Source organism: Bombus vosnesenskii, unplaced genomic scaffold (genome assembly GCF_011952255.1).
Source record: "Bombus vosnesenskii isolate JDL3184/JDL3185 unplaced genomic scaffold, Bvos_JDL3184-5_v1.1 scf7180000013299, whole genome shotgun sequence".
Lineage (NCBI taxonomy): Eukaryota > Metazoa > Arthropoda > Insecta > Hymenoptera > Apidae > Bombus > Bombus vosnesenskii.
In genome coordinates this window covers 1,373,967-1,397,492 of record NW_022882949.1, presented here as the reverse complement: position 1 = coordinate 1,397,492, position 23,526 = coordinate 1,373,967, and the positions used below count along the sequence as shown (strand labels likewise).

General features: G+C 41.4%; 1 protein-coding gene across 2 annotated transcripts in view; it reads left to right on the top strand.

Annotated features, from left to right (window-relative positions):
- Nucleotides 1–23,526, top strand: part of LOC117233882 — a 125,330-nt gene that overhangs the window by 54,134 nt on the left and 47,670 nt on the right. For both annotated transcript variants that reach the window (XM_033494550.1, XM_033494549.1), the window contains exon 2: nt 23,093–23,225. The gene's annotated coding sequence lies outside the window, so the exon portion shown is untranslated. The remainder of the gene's footprint in view (nt 1–23,092; nt 23,226–23,526) is intronic.

Below are 23,526 nucleotides of genomic sequence, written 5' to 3'. Positions count from 1 at the left end.
CAGAACCGCGTCTTCAGAATCGTATCTGGCGAACGCTACCTCGCCATGGAAATCATAAGAGAGCCATATCATCCATGGGAATTGTGGATTCACGTATACGTCCAGAATGTGTCTATTGTTGGCCATGCCTCGTCGGAATGCATTATTGGAAGAAAAGAAATTGAAAATCTGTTTATAACAAGTTCCATCTTCTTTCTTTTCGCTGTTTTGTAACATCATAGCAGATTTTCATTAGAATCTCTGCATTTGGTACACTTAAACCTAGATTTCTATATCGTACGAAGGTCTTCGCTTCTTTTTTTCTTATCTCATACAGTCGCACTCTGATTCTGTTTCGCTTATTCTATTTCGTAATGCCAAAATCGATTCAATGACCAATCTGTCCATGTTCAAACATACGTCCTTGAGAAACTACCGTGTCAAACCTAACCTAAATCACGAGAAACCGGCCATGGAGAAACGCGGACGAATTTCAAAGCGATTGAAGGTTAGGTTGATCATTCACCGAGCAGAGATTAGTTCCCATAACAGACTAGAGGAGACAGGGAGAAGCGAATCACTCAATAAGAACGTCTTTCTAGTCTCTAGTCAGCAAGAAATGCCTTGAAACGATCGTGATATGGCAAATGTTTGAAATGTTTCCTAACAAGGGAAGGATCCCGGGTGGACTGTATACACAAACGTGCAGACCTGTCGGATCCACTGCTGATCCTGTGTGTGCGTGTATACGTCCTATGTATGCGTGCATGCGCTCACGTACACACATAAACAGTAGACAGTAGAAACGCGGCTACCTTGATTGGACGATGACGCAAAGGTTTTAAAGGGGTAGGCAAGAGGAGGGTAGACTAGACGGGGGGAACCCGAAGCAAAGGGGGACAAGAGGACTGACTTGTTGGCTTTTAATTGCTCGCTTTTACTTTATTTCCTTTTTGCAACTCGATGGTCCAGCAAGGGGATCTAGTGGCTTTGATGGTCACGTATCGTGATTAGTGCTGATAGAAGTCCTTTACATTCAGAACAGCGTGTTCTCACGCAGAAATCTCGCAATAGTGTGATAATGATAGTCATCGAATGCTTGGTTACTGAAAAGGGACAAGAACAAAAATCCTATAGGTTGGAAAAGCGAATAGAAAGGAAGGGAAGATAAGAGAGAAATTGGACGACTCTTTGAAAGAAGCGGTCGCCATTATTTTTTGGTAGATTTGGTATACCTGTATCATCATTGATATAATCACAATTATTCGTTATTGTACATTAACAAAGACCAGTGCTATCGCGTAATATACACGGGCGTGATTATTTTGCGCAAAGATCGAATTTTAAGATGACGAAGCTTACTTGACGGAGATAATCCTGCACTGTACATACACATCATTTGTCGATCCGAAATCTCGTATATTGTTCTTGACTGGTCGATGACTATAGCGATGATCGATAGACGGCTGACGATTGGTATACACGTACGCGTCGCATAATAGCAGCTGCCCTGCGCGCTTATCTTGCTCGAATAATATTAATATTGTGACTGTCACATTTTTCATCGGCAAGAACGCTGTGAAGTGCACACCGCGCCGCGACGAGATTAAACCCGGTGGACGAGTTTATTCGATTAATCAGCCGAAACAGCCTCGATGGACGTGGAGGATGAACGATCGAACTCTCCTCTTCTTCGCTTTGATTGCATTTGTATTTTTCAAAATTCCACCGTGTCGTAACGATATACGTATCTATTATTATATTTCAACTTATCTCGTTAAGCGACCGTAAAGCAACTCTTCTCTCGATACATGTCATTTACATATAGATAGACTTCTCGGTAATCATCCTAGTACCAAACATTTCCAAAGATAATTGCTACACGAAACTTATCTGTCGAATATCCGCTGGAGCCTTGGCGTCGTTAGAGGACCGTTCATCCTCGGTATAGTATCGCTCTACGGAACGCGTAATGATGCTATGAAATTCAGCGACCACGAAGGTCGCGTGTCTCCCGGAAACGCTTCTCGCGGTACAGAGCAACGACACCATCGAGAAACGTAGAAACTTAAGGCTACGTTCTCACTGAAACAACAGCGCGGAACTTTTTGCTGGTGTTTCTTGGAAGAATTAATTATCGCTGTTCGCTATTTTTCCATGTTTTCCCGTATTTCTGTTACCAGTAACAAAGGTTGCCGTCTGTTGCCTATTTTTATTCGGAGCAGTAAAAATCAAAGGAAAATAAACATTGCAGTAACAAGTTGTCACAGAAACAAATGTCTCTTCTGTCTATACAAGATCGTTGACTGTTTCACAACGTATTCGCGTACGGGCAATTTGTTGCTACGAAAACATGTCGCTTTGATCGAATCAATTTGGAAAAATCAAATTACCTTCTCATTAAGTTTCTTTGTCAAGAGAAATCAAATTTTTCCTCTAACTACATCATTTCATCGAAGAAAATCAAATTTTCCCCTAAGTTGCTTTATCGAGGCAAATCAAACCCAATAATTATATATCTAGGTCAATAAATCGTCGGCAATGTCTTTATCGACGCAATTATTCAACATCATTCTGTAGAACGATACTCGTTGGATTTTATTTTGAAACATTCAGCAACGTTAGGCAAAAAGTTCCACGTTGCTTCGATGAGAAGGCAGAGGCTTTAGAAGAGCAGAGGTACAGAAAGATAGTGCGAATTATAGTTAAGAGAGGCATTGCTCGTCGAATTGATGAAAAACGAAAGAAAACGTAATCGCGGGGCCCCCGGGAGATTTTGCTTGCAGATGCAGCGCCGAGGGAAAGGAACTGGGTCCAAAGGTCAAGCTAGTCGCTTCTGCCGGCGACGTTCTCCTGCCGCTCGAACGTTAATGCACCGAGAATATACATTGTAGGGATCGGTAGCAGCGTACCGTAAATCTCCCATGTAAATACACGGCGGCGCTAGTCTCGATCCAAACACGAGTACAGTCCCTTAACTAAGCTGTCCCCCGAAAAGCGGTTCTTGCTTGGGAAACGATTTATTTATGGCGATTCGATATTCGTCGACTATGGAGTCCAATTTTTCCCTCGTTGCTCCCTCTATCTTTTACTTCTGCTTCTTTCGCTCCATGTCGTGGCTAGCTCGATATAGATGGTGCGTGGTTATTGACCGGTCGGCACCGGTTTTTTAACGATCACTTTATTTATCGAGCGCTTCATGCGAGTGTTTCATGCTTTTTCGAGTGGATTAATATCGTCTAGGAGGGATCGGTATATAGGTTAGGATTAGGTGGATCTTGATATCTCGGATCTGGGTATTGGATTTTGCGAAGAATTCCATACAACGGGATTTCATTTACAGACAAACGATTATCTTATTGTCGTTTCTATTTTTGGGAAGAATTGGGAATCGAACAGCTGTAAGAAGGCAGCTGCTTCGATATTTAAATTGCGCTTACTGGGAGAAGAGAAAAGCGAAAGAGTGAGGTTTCATACTCAAAAGTGCAAATGTTTGGTTTTAGTATAGAATATAATTTTACTATGCATAATGCATGATATATATTGCTGGTTGTCATGAATAAAATATGCGAAAAAGGGAAGATATTTGAAGAAATACAAACTCGAGGACGAAGCGGAGACTAACAGGGTTAAGCAAAGATACATTATTTACAAGCATCCGAATATCCACCTGTTCCCGAACATCGCATCGTCTTTCAATTCGAACCGACGAATTCTCGGATTCTATGGAGCGTACACGCCCGTTTGGGAATTACATGGTCGAATCGGGGGCCGAGTTAAGAAAATTTAGTGGCTGCCAACTTTATTAGGCGCGATTATATTAGGCCTGTACGCCGGCAGTGATTTATTCGGTCGCTGCTCTTCAACGTACACACGAATCGTTTGTAACACGCTGTATGTATGTATATACGCTCGTGTACGTGCTCTATGTATTGGTAGTTGCCATATGGCAACGAACGTGGTAAATCATTTCTCGTTAACCGCGCGAGGTCTTAAGCTCGTTATAAAGCGAAGTTCAAACTTTTTAAGCGTGCAAAATACGCCAGGGGACATGGACAAAAAAGCAGGCATCCAGCTACCGATGCTACAGTGTTTGTCATTGGTGGTAGAGCCGCCTGATGCCATTGGCGGTGGCAGAGATTCGTGGGGGATCGACGACGACGCGAACCGCAGAAAAAGTGTAGTTTGTTTTTTCCGTGACATTCGACACCGATTCCAGATTTTGTATCGGCTGTGTGTACGTGATAGCGTTTAAACACTTATGGAAACGTTTTGCGAATACACAGGTTGCGTTACGCAATTGGGCCAGGATATATCTCGAAGTCGGTTAAAGAAGATGGAAAGAGAAAAAGGGTAGAGGAAAAAATTGAATGGTGCGGTAAGATCCATGTTCGCAGGTACTCGCTTTTTTTTTTTTTTTTAGTAACGATGCTTCGGGAGAGTGCGATAATAATCTTCCTTTTTTTATATGGTATTCTATAAGTTTTTATTAACAGCTCGATGCATTTTTAATCTTTTATTCTCTATAAAAAAAAGTGTGAAGGTATTTGAGTCGAATTTTCCCTCTACAATTTTTTTCCATCTCTCACCGACTTTGAGATTTAGCTAGAGTCAATTGCATAACGCATCCTGTATAATGCAAAATACATTTATAATTTAGTATTATAATGAAATGCAAGTGTCATAATTATGTTGGTAAAATTTCATATGAATCTGAAAATGTATAGATATTCACAACATAACTCACAAAAATACTTAGTGAAATCACCTTTAGTACTAATTGTATATTTAAAACCGCTATCCATGCTAATTTTTGTATCGCCTATATGCATCCAATAAACCTTCGTAACTTCTACATATATTTTCAGACTGGTTCCATATTTGAGTTGAATATAATCATGACAGTCGTGTCTCAATATAGTTGTAAGAAAAAATTTCATAATGTTTTGTGCAACGCATAGGACATTTACATAAAAGAGTCCAAATACTATCGTGAATCATTGTATGCGTATTCTGTACCAAACGCGATTGCCAACCGTGGTTGAAACGTTTGCGGAAGGTGAAATATGTAAAGCACGTAAATACAGCTTAGAAAGAGTCGTCTGTTGCATTTGCATGAAGAGATTAAACGAAAGGCCGTATGCGCGGCAACGGAACCAGAGGAGGCAGGTTACAAAGAAAAAAACGGTTCGCCCCAAGTTTGTCGAAACAATTGCCCATCGAGCGATGGGAAAACGACAAGTAAACGATCAAACGAAGGCTGACTTTGTATTTTGTGTATAGCCTCGGTGCTTCAAGCCCAGGGATTCCCTTGCTGGTGCACGCGTTTCGAGTGCTTTTCACAGCGCTCTCTAGCGGACGCCATCGTAAAACAACAATTAATGACAAAAAAGGCAATTGAACTCTGAACCCGTGAAGTGGAGAGGAGCGTTATTAAAGTATCGATATCCTCTGAGTGCTCGAGCGATGCTACGCGATGAGGGGCATCCCTCCCACTAATGAAGAGAAATTAATCTGCCAACGATTTCGACGAGAGCGAGCTCTTCAGGCGTTCCGATCTTACCGACCGAATATCTAAAAACCGTTTCGTGTCTTTGAAATATCATCGGGGAAGAAAACACGCCACTTTATGTGGAGGCGACGTTTGTACAAAACCTAACGACCATTTCTTCCCGTTTTATCTAAGTCCCCCTTTCTCTTTTGCATTTATCCACTATTCATCTTTCTCCCTCTCGTGCAACTTTCTTTCCTTCCCTTTGTGTAATACCAATTACACGGATTTGTCTCGAGTCTCCGCGTGTCTACCGCGTTCGCCAACCATGCAATCTGACTTTACTCTCTGTCTCCGTACCCGAGGCGTATCTCTTGTTTCCAGCGGCTTCGTGACTTGGAAGGAAAAGGACGGTTAATTGGTGGGGGTGGTAGTAGTGGTGTGTGGCAGTCGCGGTGATGCTCCTTCCCCATCCCATCTCTCCTCTCCACCTGCCTCGCTCCACGCCGCCCTCTCTCTCTCTCTCTTCTCGCCATCTCCACCTCGCTTACCCCCTTTTCGAAGAAGCGAATCCACCGACAACGACGAGGAGATCCGTGCGGTTAGAACGGCGCAATATAATGAGCGGCGAAAGGAAGAGAATGTCGATTGCAAATCTCGTCGATGCTGAATAATCGGGATCCTCTATTCACCCTCTCTCTCTCTCTACCACTTCTAGATTTCTCTTCGTATACCTTTCTTCGTCCCGCACATACTCTTCGCTATATTCTCTCACGCTTTCTCAAGATCTTCCCTTCTCGTCCCTCGTGCTTTCTACGATGGTTTCTCACCCATTCCCCCCTATCGACATCCTTATCTATCAATGGATGGGTAGCTTCACCCGCACTTCTCTCGATTCTCATCGATATTCACCTGTCCGTTCAGTCGCATACCTTGGCCTATCGCCCGCAGGCGGCTCGCTTTTAATGGCAGCACCATCGCTCCACTCGCGCGTTCACAAAGCCTTATGATTTTACGTGCCGAAATGCTTCCACGATATTTACGAACATTCTTTCAAGTGTCATTTCGCAGCAGAAAGGTTGGCAGTGGCTCGCTTTAAACACAACCGATATACCACCGTGGCTGCATCGTAAAAAACTCGCGTTATATACGCACGATGTACATTTAGTTTTCTGTTATTGCTGGTGAGTACTTCTGTTCCCCGCTGGCTAATTAAAAGGCCCCCTTCTCTCTCTCTCTCGCTCGCTCTCTCTTCGTACCACGTGCCGCATTGTTCAACGAGAAGAGTCCAATTGATATTGCCGCTTGGATCGTGGCTATGATACTCGAAATTGATACTGCGAACAGACAAATTAATTTCGAGCCCGTCGTCCAACCCTCTGCATGTTCCAACGGGATTATACGACGTTCACTTTTTCCCACCGTTCTTCAACAAAAAAAAAAAAAAAAAAAAAAAAAAAAAAGAAGGATAATACAAAAAAGAAACACGATCCGCTAGCCTGTGTCTCGATTCTGTTAACAAGCTTATTTCCCGTATCTCTGTTAATTATTCGACTACCATGCTGTAGCTTACCCTGTCGAGAATCGCAATTAATTTTCCGCCGAATGGAAAACCGTGTACGCGCGCTTTGATAACCATCAAAAGCTACAAATCGTGCGTTCATAAAGTACACACGCGAGCCAACATGGCCGCCGCTCCACCGCCAGTGTAAATACCTGCTGCCTTTTCCGATGGTTACGTATATATACGGTTTGAACGGATGTCGTTGGCTAAGGTTCGTAACGAAACTGTGGCAACTGAAAAAAAGAAAGGGTTAACAATTTGCCTGCGAGACAAATGAATTCGAAGCGCCAAACACACTCGTTCTGATTTCCACGCTGAAAGAAGAATGGACCGGCGACCTCGACACGGAAAGGAGCACGGCTTTTCTACGTCCTCCCTCGACTCCACCTCCTCTTTCTCTTACTCCACCTAGTTCTCCTTATTACAAGAACGCATCGAGAGATTCAGGCGATGTACATAGCGAGGCTTTGTAGGGGCCAAGCTAATTATCATTCGTGCGCGGTTCCAGCGTACGCGCGTTAACGAGTCGCGTCCCGCCGTAAATGGAATCGCGGTATAGCTGATGCGCATCCTGCGCGTGCGCATGCGTGGCCGTGAAGCTAGTGACCGCGCACACGTACATGGTATTTTCTGGTGTAATTACCAGGATCATCTATCTCTCCTGGTTAGGATTGTCGCGGACGTGGGAACTGGACAAATAGTTCCTTCGCGCAAGAAGCAACTTTTTCAATCGAATTTCTTGGATGTATACGACGTCGTTCATAAGTGAGAATCACGGTGGAAAGATATTGGATTGGCAACTAAGTGATTGCGAATTTTGTCATTAGGTGGTATTGACAAAACCCAATATAAGTCGCGTTTCTCATTCTAAAAATCAATATTTCATCGAATAATTCCATTATTTATATCCGCTATACATCTTGGTCATTGTTTTAATCAATTCTTCCACTCGTATCATCAGTTGTACCGAATTTCAATGCGGATTTGAAATAATCGTTGCTGAATTTCGCTTCTAATTCATACAAGTTCTTTTCGATAATTCTTGCAAATATATTCTTCTTATGAATATGATCGTACGATAATAGAACGTACGTAATGAATATGATAGCACAACGATATCATCACCGTCAACTCGCACGAGTGCAGAATCACGATTAATTTATCGACGTCGTGAACCAGGCTCGCATCTTATACGAATCCAGGTGATCTAACACTTAGCGCTGTATATTTATAATTCATATCGGTAACGTTATGAAACTGTTGTAAGGCGTATCTACTTATGCATACCGAAGGAAATTGCATGAAAGATTCATACGCGTGCATACGTAAACTCTTTCCGCTGTATACTCTTCCTTTTTTCCTTCTTACCTCCCTGTGACTTCTCTTCTTTTCTTCCTTTTTCTCTTGTCCTTTTTGTCTTTGCTTCTCTGTTTAATTTGAACTTTGACGGAGCGAGCACAGAAGCGCGCTGGTACGTGTCTTCACGGAGAAAAGCTTTGTCTTGGTCCTTTTTCCCTGCCTCGGACTACTGAATACGCGGTCCGCCAAAGGAGCAGTCTTTGGAATTGAAACAAAGAGCGCAAGGATAATCCTGACGGAAAAATACAGGTTTTTAATTAAATTGCGTCGAAGGCGGGGAAATTGTGTTCCGGCGGGGAGAACTGGGCGCGAACGTGATTATTCGCGGGATAGGTCTGTTTGCCGAATACTTTGTGCCCCGTGGAAAGCGGAGAATTAAATCGGAACGGATAATCGAGGCCATAGATCAAATAATGTTTGATGCACCGTCAGAGATTGACTTTGCCAACGTATCGCGCAGATACGTTTGCCATTGCACATAAAAAGAGGAACAAGAAGACAAAAGAACGAAGGAAAGCCACTTCGTTACTGGCCTTTTATCAGTTTTTAACGTTTAACTATTAGATCCAACACGTTCGTATATTCCATTTTGTTCCATATATAGATGTTTTTAGTTTTGGCTTTATTCCATTTTTTAAATATCAATGGATCTTGGAATATTTAATATTTTAGACGCTCGTTGTACTAATAAATCTTCTATCCCAATTAAGATATCATAAATTTTATTTTGTTTAAAATTGCCATAAGGAAGGTGGTCGATTTTCAAGAATAAAAATTTTCCGAAACGTATATAGCAACCTTTTTTAAAACGTCCGCTCAGTAAGCGGAGACAAATACTGTTTATAATAATCCATACTATATTTCTCTTGTGAAATTTATAGGCACGATAGGCGAAAAATGAGTTCGCATTCCAATTGTTTTTCATATGATAGAATCAAAATATGTAGTTGCTATTCAGTGTGTTTTTCATTTCGAATACCTTCTCTGATTGGAATTTGATGCTGTATTATTCATCGCTGTGCCGTTTATTCGTGTAGGTTTTGTATTCGTCAAACACGTCACAGAGAGCTAGTGCAGTCAACGTTAAAATTAAGAAGCCATCCATTTGGAATGATATGTCATCGATTAATGAAATGATTTACTGCACAGTAAATACATACGTGCGTGTATTTATATCCTATACTGGGTTAATTCACAGAGAATTTTCGAACAGTAGAATAAAGGTTGGAAATGCAATCGTTTGATGTTTGTCATGCGGATTAAATTTGCTATTCAACTATAAGTAACGGATCGCAGTAAAAATTTGTTCTACTTTGGTAGCAGTGTTTCAGCGAGCCGTTAAAAGTAGTACAGGTAACAGACTATTCTACTTTTTGAATATGCGAATGCTGCAGGTTAACGAGTTAGCCGAATGAAAAAAAGCAGCTCGAATATAAAGGAGAACGAACCTGACGTCCCCTCGTATATCCAGTCGTACGAGGGCAGGTGCTTGTCACTCTATGCGCGACTTAAGCGGCTCCTAAAAGGTTTAATATAGTAGTGGAATCTTATTGGCTGGTCATCACGTGTCTCGTGACTTGTTCGTGGCTCACGTGGATGCTTTCTGTGCAACCCTTCTCGATTGTATATCTTGCAATCTCTCTTTTATTCCTTTCCTTTTAAAGAAATGGTTGAAGGTTTTTTTTAGTAATCGCTTTAGTTAATAATACGTAAATACATAAAATAAGATGGCATCATTGATTAAACATTTCCTTTCTATGTAAGAGAAATGTTTACATTCGCTATGCGCATTATACTTAATATAGTGGCTACAAAAAGTATTTGCTTATTTCTGAATAAAGCGTTTTCCTACCAACTTTCACGTTTCGTTTTAATAGCGATACAAAATTTAATATACTGGAACCTAATTAAATAATACGTAAGTGTCATGATCAATAAAATGGCAAAATATTTTCTGTAGCCATTGCATGTATATTGGCATTTGATTAATTTCAATGATCGTACCAAATTGGAGAAAAGCAAGACAAACGTTAAGACGATTCGAAATACCATTCGTTCTTCGATACAACGCTACAACGGTTGCTCCGTGTTCGCAATTGGCAGAATAATCGCCGTACGGGCGACATTTATCGTTCCCAACCGAAGAACCTCTCTGCGCGGCAGACTTTCGAGCGAGGAGCCATCTGTGTCGGTAATACGTTCGAATCAGTAAAAATAATTCATTGGTCCGATCGGAATTGCAGCTCGGCCAATACCTCACTTACGTTACCACGTAACTTTTCTTCCAGTTCACCGTTCCCCTTCGGCTGTGTTCCGCCTTTACACGGTTTTCCACGTGTAGAACGAACGGATGCCAGACCGCGAGCTCCCGAAGAAATTAAAACTCTTTTTCCCGGTTTCGTTCCTCCGTTCTCCTCTTCCTACCGCGCGATCTACGAACGATACATCGGAAATACCTGGAGCTGTTGCCCCTATCAAAGTTGTTGCACCGAAAGCAAAAGGAGACCCGTGAAACAGAGACAGACACCTCTTGCCTGAGGAGGTGGCGGCGGTAGTGGTCTGTTCTGTTGCAAGTGGATACGAGTGAACTGAGAAGAGCACAGAAGTTAGGGGTAGCTGTAGAGTGGGGAGGGCAGAGGGAGAAACACAGAGCACAAGAGAAAGAGAAGGATCAAGGAAAGAGGAGGAATCCCCCGGAGGAATTTAACGCATGGATGAAGCCGTACCACCCTGGAAGAGGGGATACGTACTTCTGCGTGTATACCGACATATGTATACCTATCTTTCTATATAACGTAAAGTAAATAAGGTTTCCCTTTTTCGTTCTCTCGATCCTGCTGCCTCCTTCTCTGTCTCTTTCAAGTTTGCCTGTCTTTCTTCGCTTTACCTCGAGAGTACTCCGTTGGTTCCTCGTCTTGCCACAGCCTCAGGCAAGTTTTGAAACTTTTAAGCCGATTTCGTCTCGCCTGTATAAGGACGTATACGGCCGTCAATCTTGCCTCGTGTAAAATTGGGCATTATTCCCTGGCACGGCGTATTGTGCGGTGCTACGTGATTGGCTACGTGGCGGCACGCGAGTGCATCCAGCTGCACGCGCGCGCTTCTGCATGGCCAAGATACACTGCATATATACTAGGCTCTCCTCTCTCGGCCGGCTGGCCTGGCATCGACATCGGACGACTTAATGCTACGAGCGTTCCCCGGGCTAAGGCTTTCTCCAGGCTCAACGATGCTCGCACGCGGAAGAATGCGCGGCATTATTTAGTTATTGCAGCATAAGCTGTCGGAGGTGCTCACCTGAATAATGGATCACACGTGCTCCCAGACGAAACGAAATATTTACGATCAGCGGGTTTTCTTTTATCCCTGATGATCAAGATTGTTGTCGTTTCATCGAAATTTCTTTAAATCCGTGATTGTAGTATACATAGTGGCTCGTCGTTAAAAAACGTCTCTCATTCCTCTCTCTCTTTTTTTACTGCATTTTTTTCATTGTTCGGTTGTTACGAGGAGAAATTCGTCGAGAGAAAGAGAGGGAGAGAGAGAGAGAGAGAGAAAGCGTTGGTTCGTGTTCCCTTTGTTTTTCCCGCACACCAGAAAAATTTATCGTCCTCGTTCTGTACGCTCCTGGTTCCTAGTGCTTTTTTTTTAGGCTAACCATCGCTGCATACAAACAATCACGGAAAAAGGGGGATAAATGAGACGTGTTCGCGAGCGTCGCACCGCAAAATTTTCTGGACTTTCCTTTATCCTATGACTATGTGCGGTCGGATATTCATTGCGCGGCTTTCGCGCCTTGATCTCGAATTCGAATCTATAGAGAATCAAGGGTGCTGTAACAGTTGGCCGGTCAATTGGACGCTCGGTTTCCCACAGATTCCGATCCTTCTGAAGCGTAAATCCAGCTTTACCGTACACACCGTACCACCAACGCGTGCTCACATGTGTATGCGGCTTAGCAACGCGAGTGTGACAAATGAACGCACGATAGAGACGGAGAACGAAGCGACAAAGTAAGAAATAGAGCGATGAGGGGAAAAAAGGAAACAAAGTGCCGTCGTCGAATGCAAAGAACAACTCGTGGAAACAGAGTCAGATGAGATGGAAGACGGCGAAATGATTCACGCGAAACCTTAAGAAAAGATTATAGAAATAAATCGTAGAATAAAATAGAAATGCCTTAACGGATCTGTTATGATTTAAATACATACTTAACCAATTGAAAAATCCTTACAAGAACCAGTCGCGTCTATTGACACGTTACATTGCCCTCGGATTAATTCTGCCTGATTGGTTTTCATAAAGTTCCCCGAGCTTTCCAACTCCTTACCTTCGACGTTGAATATTCTTACTCGAATTAAACTGTCAAATACTACCAAATTAAGCTCGTTAAATCATCAATAAAATTCTTCTTAAGTCTTCAAGCGTCTGCCACTTATCGACCGTGGTATCAAAAAGCGAAACCACGCCGCCAGAAAAGAAACCTGTAAGTTGTGAGGATCATCAGCGTGAGAGATGAAGGCGTCAAAGAAAGAATGTATGTAAGAGAAAAGGAAAAGTAGTACCATTTCGAAGAGCGGCAACGACGCCACGGTATTCTTGAATGCCACAGCGCGCATCCCACAACAGTTTGCGAAAATTACTGCTGTCATTTGCCGTCGGCTTTGTTCTTACCGTATTCTGGTATTGGTATGCCTATACATATATATATATATGGATACGCAAATACCTATAGCTACACATCGGATATGCACGTATGTACGTGTAGTTACACATAGAGGACCAGACTCGTGGTATACACACGTGCACATACATACACACACACACACACATAGCCAGGCGTGGTATTATTGCGAGCGAGCATGCTCGAAGCAATTTCCGATCTGCCTTCCTCTCTCTATCCTCTCTGTCCCTTCCTCTTTTCGCTCCCTCCTCTCCTGGGCCACTTCCTCCGTGTCCATCCTATCTCCACGTCCTAACCCCCTGAATGCATCCGCCGGTGCGCACGTTCATCCCAATCGGTTGTATTTGCACTTAATTGCTTCTAGTAAGGTATTATTACGGCACGTTTAAAAGTACGCGCCGGTCCTTTGCATAGCAAAACGAAACAGGGTTTTCATTACTATGCCGTGGATATCGTTTCAACGGAATGAGAATAGACCCGTGGCCGCATACGGATCTCCGATGGCGCTCTAGTCGACGAACGTACGTCACGTGACTTCTATTATATCCTCTGTCGCATTGTCGAATCATTCTTGGACTTCTTTTTTGCGCATGGATGATTTTGTTATTCTTCTCGTATGGTGGCTAAACAACATGGTTGTTTCTTATGTATTCGTGAATTTAGAAAGCTTGCCCAGTAACATACTAATCGCACTAACTTGCGTTTGTTATTACTTGAGACTTCTACGAGCGAACTGTGTCTAATAGGGATATTATCTAGACGCTTCACTAGCATTGCAACTAGTTTCTTTGAATGGTCAAATGACAGGTTGGAACTGTTGTATTGTAATAATTGTTTATTTTGTAGGCAATCATCCTTTATTCTACAGTTAGAGAATCGCAAAATTGGAACAAAAGCGGTCCAAACAGGTGGCTAGCATCGCTGTTGATATTATTCGAATGTTTAATCATTTCTAGGGATTTTTCGCATTTTCCGATGAAATATTCCTCGCCCGAGGCTATGGCGAGGTTTTATCAAAAACTAAACGACCAGTATTACCTTCAAATAGTAATAACTGCAAAAAATGTGGAACATAAATGCCTTACAATTTTAATAAATGCATATTGTTTTTTACAGCGAAACATATTGCCAATCAGAAATTTTTAACCCTTGACGATATGACTCGTTAAATGATCATTAAAAGGAAATACGAAATTACTTGGTACTACTCGTTAATTTCGCGATTTTATTTATTCGATGACTGACGTATTAACGTATTATTATTAATGTATCGTACGCAATTCAGTCAGCTTGCAAGAGTAATTCGTTTTCTCGCGCTGTTTTATGCAGGATCGCGGCCAATGAAATATTCCCCTCGTCGGAGGACGTGCGGCCGTCCGTGCTTGTAAAGCGTTTAATCGACGGAAAACGCGCGGGCGAGACGGATTCGATTAAAATTTGAAAATCCCGCGTTTCCGGCTGACAGCGCCAAATTGCGTGCGTTCGCTTGTCGCCGTCGGATAAGCGAGACGAGATTTTACATTGAAGCTTGACGATCTGATACGTTCACCCTCGAAATTGATTAAGTACGTTATGATATATCTGGCCCATTTTGCATTCATACCGTATACCCATATAATTCGTTGAAACAATTGTCCTGTATCGATAATCTTGCAAATGCTAACTTAATTTACAAGCTCTTTAAATCACTTACTTTCCAATGAAAACGACAGTCATCCGGTTGCAACGAAAGTCCTTGAAACACTGTAACGAGACACAATATCATTGGATATAGAAGAAACTTAAAAATTTCATGGGATTTTAAATCTTTCAAATCGAGTAAAACGTGTAGATTCACCTACGTTTTATAGTTCTTAGAAGGAGAAAATTTTACAATTGTAATCTTACTCCTTCGTTAATGCGAATTGTAAAAAGTATAACCTCAATTATCCTCAGATTTTAGCAAATTACAAACCCATAAATAAGTTATATTACACATATTATTTGTTGCTGAAATAATATATTTAATATTATACCTGTTAGCTTGTCAATCATCGTCATCAGAGTCAAACAGACCGCAACATTAAAAATAAGTCAGCCATATTGTTCGCTGTAATAATACATCTGTCATTATAACAGATTGTCAAGTAAATAACTACTTCGTTAAATCGTAATAAGACAAATGAGTTATCCTTCATAGAAATCGTTCATTACGTTTGCGGGAGTTGTAAACTCGTTAAACTCGAAAAGATAGAATCGTCATTAGCAAGCAATAAAATAATAATAATTTTGGTGGCTTTAAGTCACTTTGAACGCCATATAATCGTTTTACACGAACGATTAGCACGCCATCATCGAGCGCGTCGAGAACAAACAATCCACTTTTCCCTCAAAAATTGTATCAATAACTTTACCCGAAACCGCGATGAATTTCGTATTTTGAACGATATAGGCGAGGGGGAATGAAAACACGGCGACGTCAATGGAGCGACATTGTATCGATTCTTCCATTATTCGTTGACTGATCTAACTCGATAGCTCTCTTCGTTCGTTAGCCGACGCAAGTTTCGCGATTAATTCCAATATTTCACTTGGCGTCCTAGCCTCAATTAAAAGCTGTCGTCACTGTTTTAACTGCGCCGTATTCTCCGCTGAAAATCCGTTTCAAGTGTTCCATGGCGGTCCCTCTATGGAGCATACACGTTTGTCTGTATATTGCACATATATATGCACATATGTACACCGTGTATATGGATGCACGAACGATTCTCCAGATCCTCGTTCGAGTTACGAACGATATTTATGCCGAGAAAAATACACGCCGATCCGTGAACGGTGAAATGTCATCGTTTTTAATTCAATGACACGTTAAGAGATTTCTTTGATGAAAAAGCGGTGGTTGCGGCTGTAACTCAACTGGTAACCGGAGATTCTTCATCCACGATGACGATCGTGTTTTCAATCGAGATATATATAATACGTAGAGATGTGTGTGCCCTGAAATTTATGCGTGCGCGTATAGTTGTGGGTAGAAGAAAACGTAGATAGATACATATAAGAAATATGAGATACCGATGCAAACGAATTCCTATTTTCAATTTTCCATTTTGCTTAACAACGTGGAGGTCGAATTTCGATATATATCCCGGTCAAGCGTAATAAATTACAACGGTATTATCGTCATCGATCCGCGATGAGATTCGACGATACGAACGATGGAATATTTTGCTGAAAATACAGCCCCCTCCGTATTGACCTTAATTTGTTCGGTCGGTAGTGAACGAAGCACAGCCCCCGAATGATGGGACGAGGGCAAGAAATCCGCTTTTCCGCCGCTCGGAAATTCGATTTTTCAATTTTTTATAAAATACGTTCTCGCATAGTAATAACACGCACCTACCGATGTAATTTCCGGACGAAAATAGGTTAAGTGCAGTTGCTAAACTGGATCGACAGATTTGTTGTCTCGTGCAATTCGCGCGCCCCCTTTGCTTCTGTGTATATGCTTCATCGTGTACACTCGACGTGTGAAACAACGCACGACCGTAGACACCTGAAACGGAAAATCTCGAGCTGTTATCGTGTCACAACGACGGTTTAAGCTTTCAGCTAGTACTTGACACTCGCTTCAACCGTCCGTAATAAGCTTTCGTCAGCGTTGAAAGAAGAGATGGTCGAAAAAGAAAAGAAGAGGAGAAAAATGACTTCTGTCTCCGCCTTGGTGTATTGTCGTTAGCAAAAGTTCGCAGAGATGGTACACACTTGACCCGAACGTGCTTACCGATCGAGTCGTTACCGATTCTTACGGAGCAACGCCATCTTTAGTCGTTTTTACTCGCTGAAAATGAGCCACGGCTCATCTCGAGGAGGTTGTAGACAAAAGTTTCGATGATTGGCTGTCCGTACGTCGAGTAGCTGGCCTTCCTTTTTATCGGAACCTTCTTCGAATCTCTTTCAAGTTCTCTAGAAATCTTTTCCTCCTCGTTTTCGATTTTTCTGTCTATCTTCGCCAGTGTTAGTCGATTTCTGTACCGTCGCTGCTCGTTAAGTGTACCAGTTCGAAAAATAGTTGCGCGTTTGCTTAGGTCGTTTCGACGACCGAAGGCAAGAGAAAACACGAGAACACTGAAACATAGTGCCGTTTTAATTAACCGATACTTTGCTCTTAATTACTAATGGTTATATAAGGTTCGAATAAAAGCGTGACATCACTGCCAATTTCATTTATATATAGTACTATTTCAATTTCTTAGATGTTGTGTCTTCAAATCACACTCATATTCGCCGACGTAAGATCACAAAGGAGCATTATGATAAGTCATATCTTCGGTTTTTAAATATGAAAAGGGTATTTTTTAATTCTATTATACCGTCAACTAATTTCAAATTATCCCCTTATTTAGTTTTACGATTACGTTAAAATAGTTTTTGGTTTCTTAAAAATTCATAGATTTTGACTTAACCTATCCTTGTGTCAATTATTTCACACTGAAATACATCTCTTTAACCATCAATTAACGTAAAAATCAGGAGACCGATAAAAATGAACTGATTATGTTTTCTCTGTGGTCTTCATATATGAATTTCTATTTTATCGATGTGCATTTTCCACACCACCTGCATCAGATAAAATCGTATCCGTTGTTTCTGCGTTTACGGTAGCGTGTCCTATAACATATCGAAGAGAGGATTACGCAGCAAGGCGGCTAATAATCGTGGACAACACATGCAAGTGTAAAGCTAGCGTTTCCTTCTGCAATACGTTTCTCGATACGGGACAATAACACAAATCGAAGAATAGATCGAGACAGTTGTGCTTTCATTCGGAATGGCGCTACGTTCGCCGATCAAATTTGTTCTATATTTATAAAACGGATACGACCGGCTCACAGTCTGTTTCGATTAAACCGTTCCGCGTATATTTATAGGTTTCATTAAAGCGATTGTAGTTCCATTTTAAATTTTCATTAGCGCGAGATATAGTGGATTCATTCTGCCAGGCCATTTTTACCGAGTCATTTTTATCGTTCATATATATATATATATATATATATACCATTCGAATCTTTCTTTCTGTAATTTCGCGCATTCCTGTTACGCTTTTAACGTTGGAATAGCGCATTGTTTCTTTTGGATTGTCACACGTCACACTTCTATGGTCCTCTTGTAAAATGATCTGCTAATTACGAAACAATAATTTGCTATCTACATTTCGAATATGTAAAAAATTTTGCGAAAATTTACCAACACACTCTCATATATAATGTGTATATACTTCATGTAAAATTATCGAGAATTGTAGATCGTAATCGCGGAAATAAATACGTAGCAACACTTTCATTACATGTAGAGACGATAATAAAATAGTTTTGTATTTATTTAATATGTGATTTACAAGATGTTCATAGATACCCATTCAGCACTCTTCTGCTTTCAATTTTTACCTTGCGTACGGAACAGTGACACTCTTTTGTTCTACGAGATGCTGCGCACGCATATACTCACACACATATATATATATATATATATATATATATATGTCGGAGAGGGAAGGACAGCGGGACTTTTCGTCGGGAATGCTGGGAAAAACCTCCCATCACCATAGTCAAGATTTTAATGTTTAAGCAATAAAAATAAGGAAAACAACTTTTAATGTTCCAATCTGGCGTTACGACGATGGGTTCAGGTTTAAGGTGACATAACGGGTCACCAGACGTAGCCACGGTCACGGGAGGGCCGCGTACCTGACAGAGGTACGGAATGATTTTATGACTCTCCTTAAAAACAAGGATTCAGGGAGTTTTTTAGTTAGTTAGTCGTTGAGCGAATTGCCGAGTAAGTCACGCTGATACTGGTCATCCCGTGGACCATGGATTCGTTATCGAACCTGGATTCGTTGTCACCATCATCTCGGACATCCTATTGCCGTTACTCAGAGCCTCTTGTAGTGCCCACATTCGCACAGATAAACATTAACCACATCCGCGACGGTAAAGTAAGTAAAGGTTCATAGAACGCCCCAAAGTGCCAACCTGACTCCGACATATATATATATATAGTGTATCACACTATGCGGCTGCTCTGGTATAGCGTACAAAATTACATACATTTCAATAAAAATAAACACGTTACTTAATACATGAAAGATCGCAGTGTACTATCATTCCAGGATCAATAACTCGTTTCCGCCGTCTTTCCATTATCCTGTCGAATTTGTCTAATCGTTCTCCGATTTCCATTAACAGTCGATGGTTCCGCTTCGCTCATGGCTCTTAAATTATCAAACGCCCTCGCTAGGGTAAACGTTTCAACCACGTAGACGTTAATTCAATCGTAACGCTGGCGTCGTTGTCAGATGATTTTACTTTCATCCCATCTGAAATTCATGTCGTCCCGGCTGCTGCGCTCGACTGCGGCGCAAAGAGGTTAGGACAGTGCGTTAAATATTGAACAACACGCTCGACGCTGCACGATTTCCAAGAGTTATCGATCATAAACACATTCTCGACCGCCGTGCCTCTGTTTACAAAAACGAGGAGGGAAACGGGGCACACCCGTTCTCATAGGTGTCTAGTCGTTAAATGAATCGGTAAGAGCTCCTTCACACGGCGATAAAGTCTCGTAATTACGATAAAGCTTTCGATTAATTTTATAGCTTTGTATTTGTTTTTCAGCTTGCATCTATCGTAGCCATTATCTGTTCTTTAGTTTCGGTGCTTCCTTTCAACAAGCAATTTCCTTTCGTACTTCTATCGCTTTGGTAAAACTAAGGTGTAAACTAGCATCCTTTCACCACTTTGGCGTTTGATGACCGTGTCGAAGAGTCTCTTGTAGCGTTTATTACTAGAGTCGAGGAAGCAGTTGCTCGATGATCGTTTACATCGAATGCTTTTACTCTCGCTGTATGTTCTTGCCAATTTGGTTAAACGTGTCCTAATGAAATTGAACAATTGACGAGAAGTGCGCTCGAACGCATTATCGACTGAGGGTTACGCACGTAAGAAGACGATACTCAGAATCTTGATTTTGACAACATATCTACAAGATCATCGGAAATATACCCTATTCTTATCTAAGGATAATTTCTAATTAAGATGTACCCTATTCCGAATAGTTAACAAATACAGATAAGAGACAGTGAAATCGGTGTGTATTTTTGGTCGACGAAGAGCAATCAGGGTAACGACGTTCGTGAAACGTTTCACAGTCTCGAACGTGTATTGCCACCTGCATGAATTGAGATAAACGATTTCACGGGTTTCGGTACCTGCATCGTCTATCTCTTCCTTTCTGAACCATATCGTCATTTGCCACTATCCTTGCATCAGGCATACATGTCTACTGCTTTAATCCATTCGAACATTATCTCATGAACGAGATAAGTTGCTCCACTGAGCTGCTTTGCTCCCGAATCCTTCATGGTCGTCCCCTCCGATGCTTCTCCGAACCATTTTAATCAGAACCGCTGATCGATACGGATAGACACGATCGAAACTGGCTTTCAGGTAGCCGTGTGGTTTTATAGACGAGGATTTAATCGAACCGTAGAGTGGGAGGAGGTTCTTCGTACAGTTTGGTAGATGGAGCGCGTAGTGAGTGTCTAGTAAGTGGATAGTTTATGGTGGTTCGTGGCCGTAGCCTAACCCAGGAGCCGGGGTAGCAACTCCGCTTCCGTGATTAAAATCTGATGGCGTTAACGGTTATTACGTGGTTATCGCGTAGCTTTCTTTTTACTGCTCTGTAATTGCACGCTTTTGACGGCTCGGAATCACCTTAATTACAGAGAAAGGTGGCGCACTTACGCGAACATGCCCAGCTTATCGAAATTGATTATTACCAGACTGCGAATTTTTATACGAATTCACATCTTCATGAATACGAATAAAAGAATAGGACCTGGCGAATGTTATAAAGCGTGCTATACTTTGGATATTTTCTATATCCAATTTGCTTGCATATCACGTGCATTCTATGCATTTTTGTGTTTCTAAATCTCTTATAAAAATACGCAGTCTAGTTATTAGATATCTGGGATTGGTAATATGATACTTTGGCAACTTATGGTAGCTTATGGTAGCCAATGGGCTTTACGTTATAACAGCTGACAATTTTATTCTTCTAATTGAACGATATTTCGTTTTCTCTGTATTCTCAGGCGCGCGCGCGCGCGCGCGTGTGTGTGTATTGCAGAGGATTGTTTTAATCAGAATCCAAGGGTGGCAGTTCTCTGGTCGTTCGATCGAAATTAACCGTATCGTGGCATGCTTTCCTAGATACGGAATCAGATCGACGCGTTTCCTATTGTCTATGTTTCGTGTTTGGAGGACGTGTCTGCGGTCTAGACGGCCAAGCATTTAGTAAATAGGAGGATTGGTTCTTGTTCAATTTACTTAATTAGTAGTTAGGATTTTGCGTATTGGCTTACAAATAATATTGTAAAAGTAAATATTGGGGATCTTAGGTTATGAAACGAAATTTCGTTTTCCCGCCACTGGGTACAAAAGTTGGAGTTATCTGATGACAAAAGTTTTATAGATGAGACAATCATCTGAATTCCTGAGGTAGATGGAGTTGCGCTCCCTTGAGATGTACCGTGACTCTGACCTATAATGATCCCCAATGTAACGTAATTGCATGCATTCCGCCGGATATAATTCATCTCCATTCGAATATTCACACGGTTTACGATTAATCTCTAATTAATCGGGGCGTATCCTTAATGTTACGTAATAATAATGTTACTATCATATGTAAACTTGATAATTATCTTCTAATTCGCAATCAAAAATTTCCATACGTAAATTGGCTTCTCCGAGGACTATTACGTAACTACTAGATGCATTTACGAAACATCTTGTAGCTTCTACGTACATTTTCATGTATATTTCAAACTTTACCAATATAATTATGCGCTGCTTGTAGAAAACACTGTAAGTGCCAAGAAACGAGTTTTCTAGGAGGCAAAGAAAACACGCATTAATGTAGTCCAAACTCATGAAAAAGAAAAATGATGTGCAAAAGAGCCTCTATGTGCCATCTCTTGGTTGTAAAGAAAACTCAATGTTTCGTCCATTTAGGATAACTTAGATAGACGGCACGCGCAAAAGCTAAAAAATAATTAACTAATGTTCATTGGCACTTTCTTTTTTCTATATAGACGACCTTGTGACGCTGTCTTGTAGAGTTATTACCAACTATTTAGACAGGGAAATTGCATTTAGATTCTATAGCACAGCATTCTTATTGGCACGCCAGACATCTTCCAGTAAAAAAAAAATAAGTTTTTCAATTTTGGCACTTACAGTGTTTGTTACAAGCACTCCTCAATTATGAAATTACAAAATATTTTATGCGCACATGTAATGACATATACACGATAATGACACTTATCAATTCTCGATGCATTTAATTTCCCCTGCCGTGTAATTGTTTGTTTCATCGTATGTATTCCAATCTTCTTGGTAAACAGACAAGTGCGTGTCTGCCTTCATGAACGCGCTGTACTTTATTTTGTGTTTTATGTTCCACTTGATCGCGTTGTCGGGCAAGCGTGAGAACTGTAGCCTGTCATTGCGCGCGATTTTAATACTTAGCGTGTAGGGATCACCGTAATGGGCGACAGTAGAGTAATGGTCTTGCGGATAAAAAGGCGGCTAACAACGAGGAAAACGCCTCGTAAAAGGTAATGAATTTACGGACGCGTTTTCCCTAATATCACGCGCTATATTATGGCGCAACGCCAACCTGGACGAGCCTCCAGCAAAGGGAATGAAAAAGCGACGTAAAAATAATAAAAGGGAAAATAAACGTGTAAAACTTGAGGTTAGACAAGCAGAGTGCGGAAACTGATTCGAAATGGCGCATGGACCGACGCCACGTATGAAAAGTACGGCAACGTAATATCACAGTGATTAGTTGCCATGTAGAACAATTATTGTAGAATTAAACCGGCCTCAAGGATAGTTGGCTTAGCGAATTACACTATGCTCAAAACGATTATTGCCGCATTAATTTCGTTTTATGCGCCTTGTTGCAGGTCCGAGTCGCGGAATAATTCGGTACAACGACTTCCCTCGCTTCCTTCTACGAAAACGGCCTCCTATTATTAGGTTTGCTGTTGAATAGCAGACGACCTCAATAAGCAAGACCGCCAACCCTAGAAAAAACAAGTAGGTATACCTATAATTTATATATATATATATATGTACATTTTTCTTCCTCTACTTATACCTGCTTTCTTTGTTTCCTTCTTGGCCGAGACTTTTGTTCTTCTCTTTTCACATGCACCGTGTTGTGCACCTTTTTCACGCAGGTCCAGCGCGCCTCGCGTCTCTGCGACTCGTTAACTCCTAACTTCTCTCAAAGGAAACACTAGGCGCTCACCCCGTTATTCGACAGTAGAATCTTCTCGACTAATTTTTCTATTTCTGCGCTAGTCCGTGTGAAGTAATGAGCGTGAGAAAAATATTT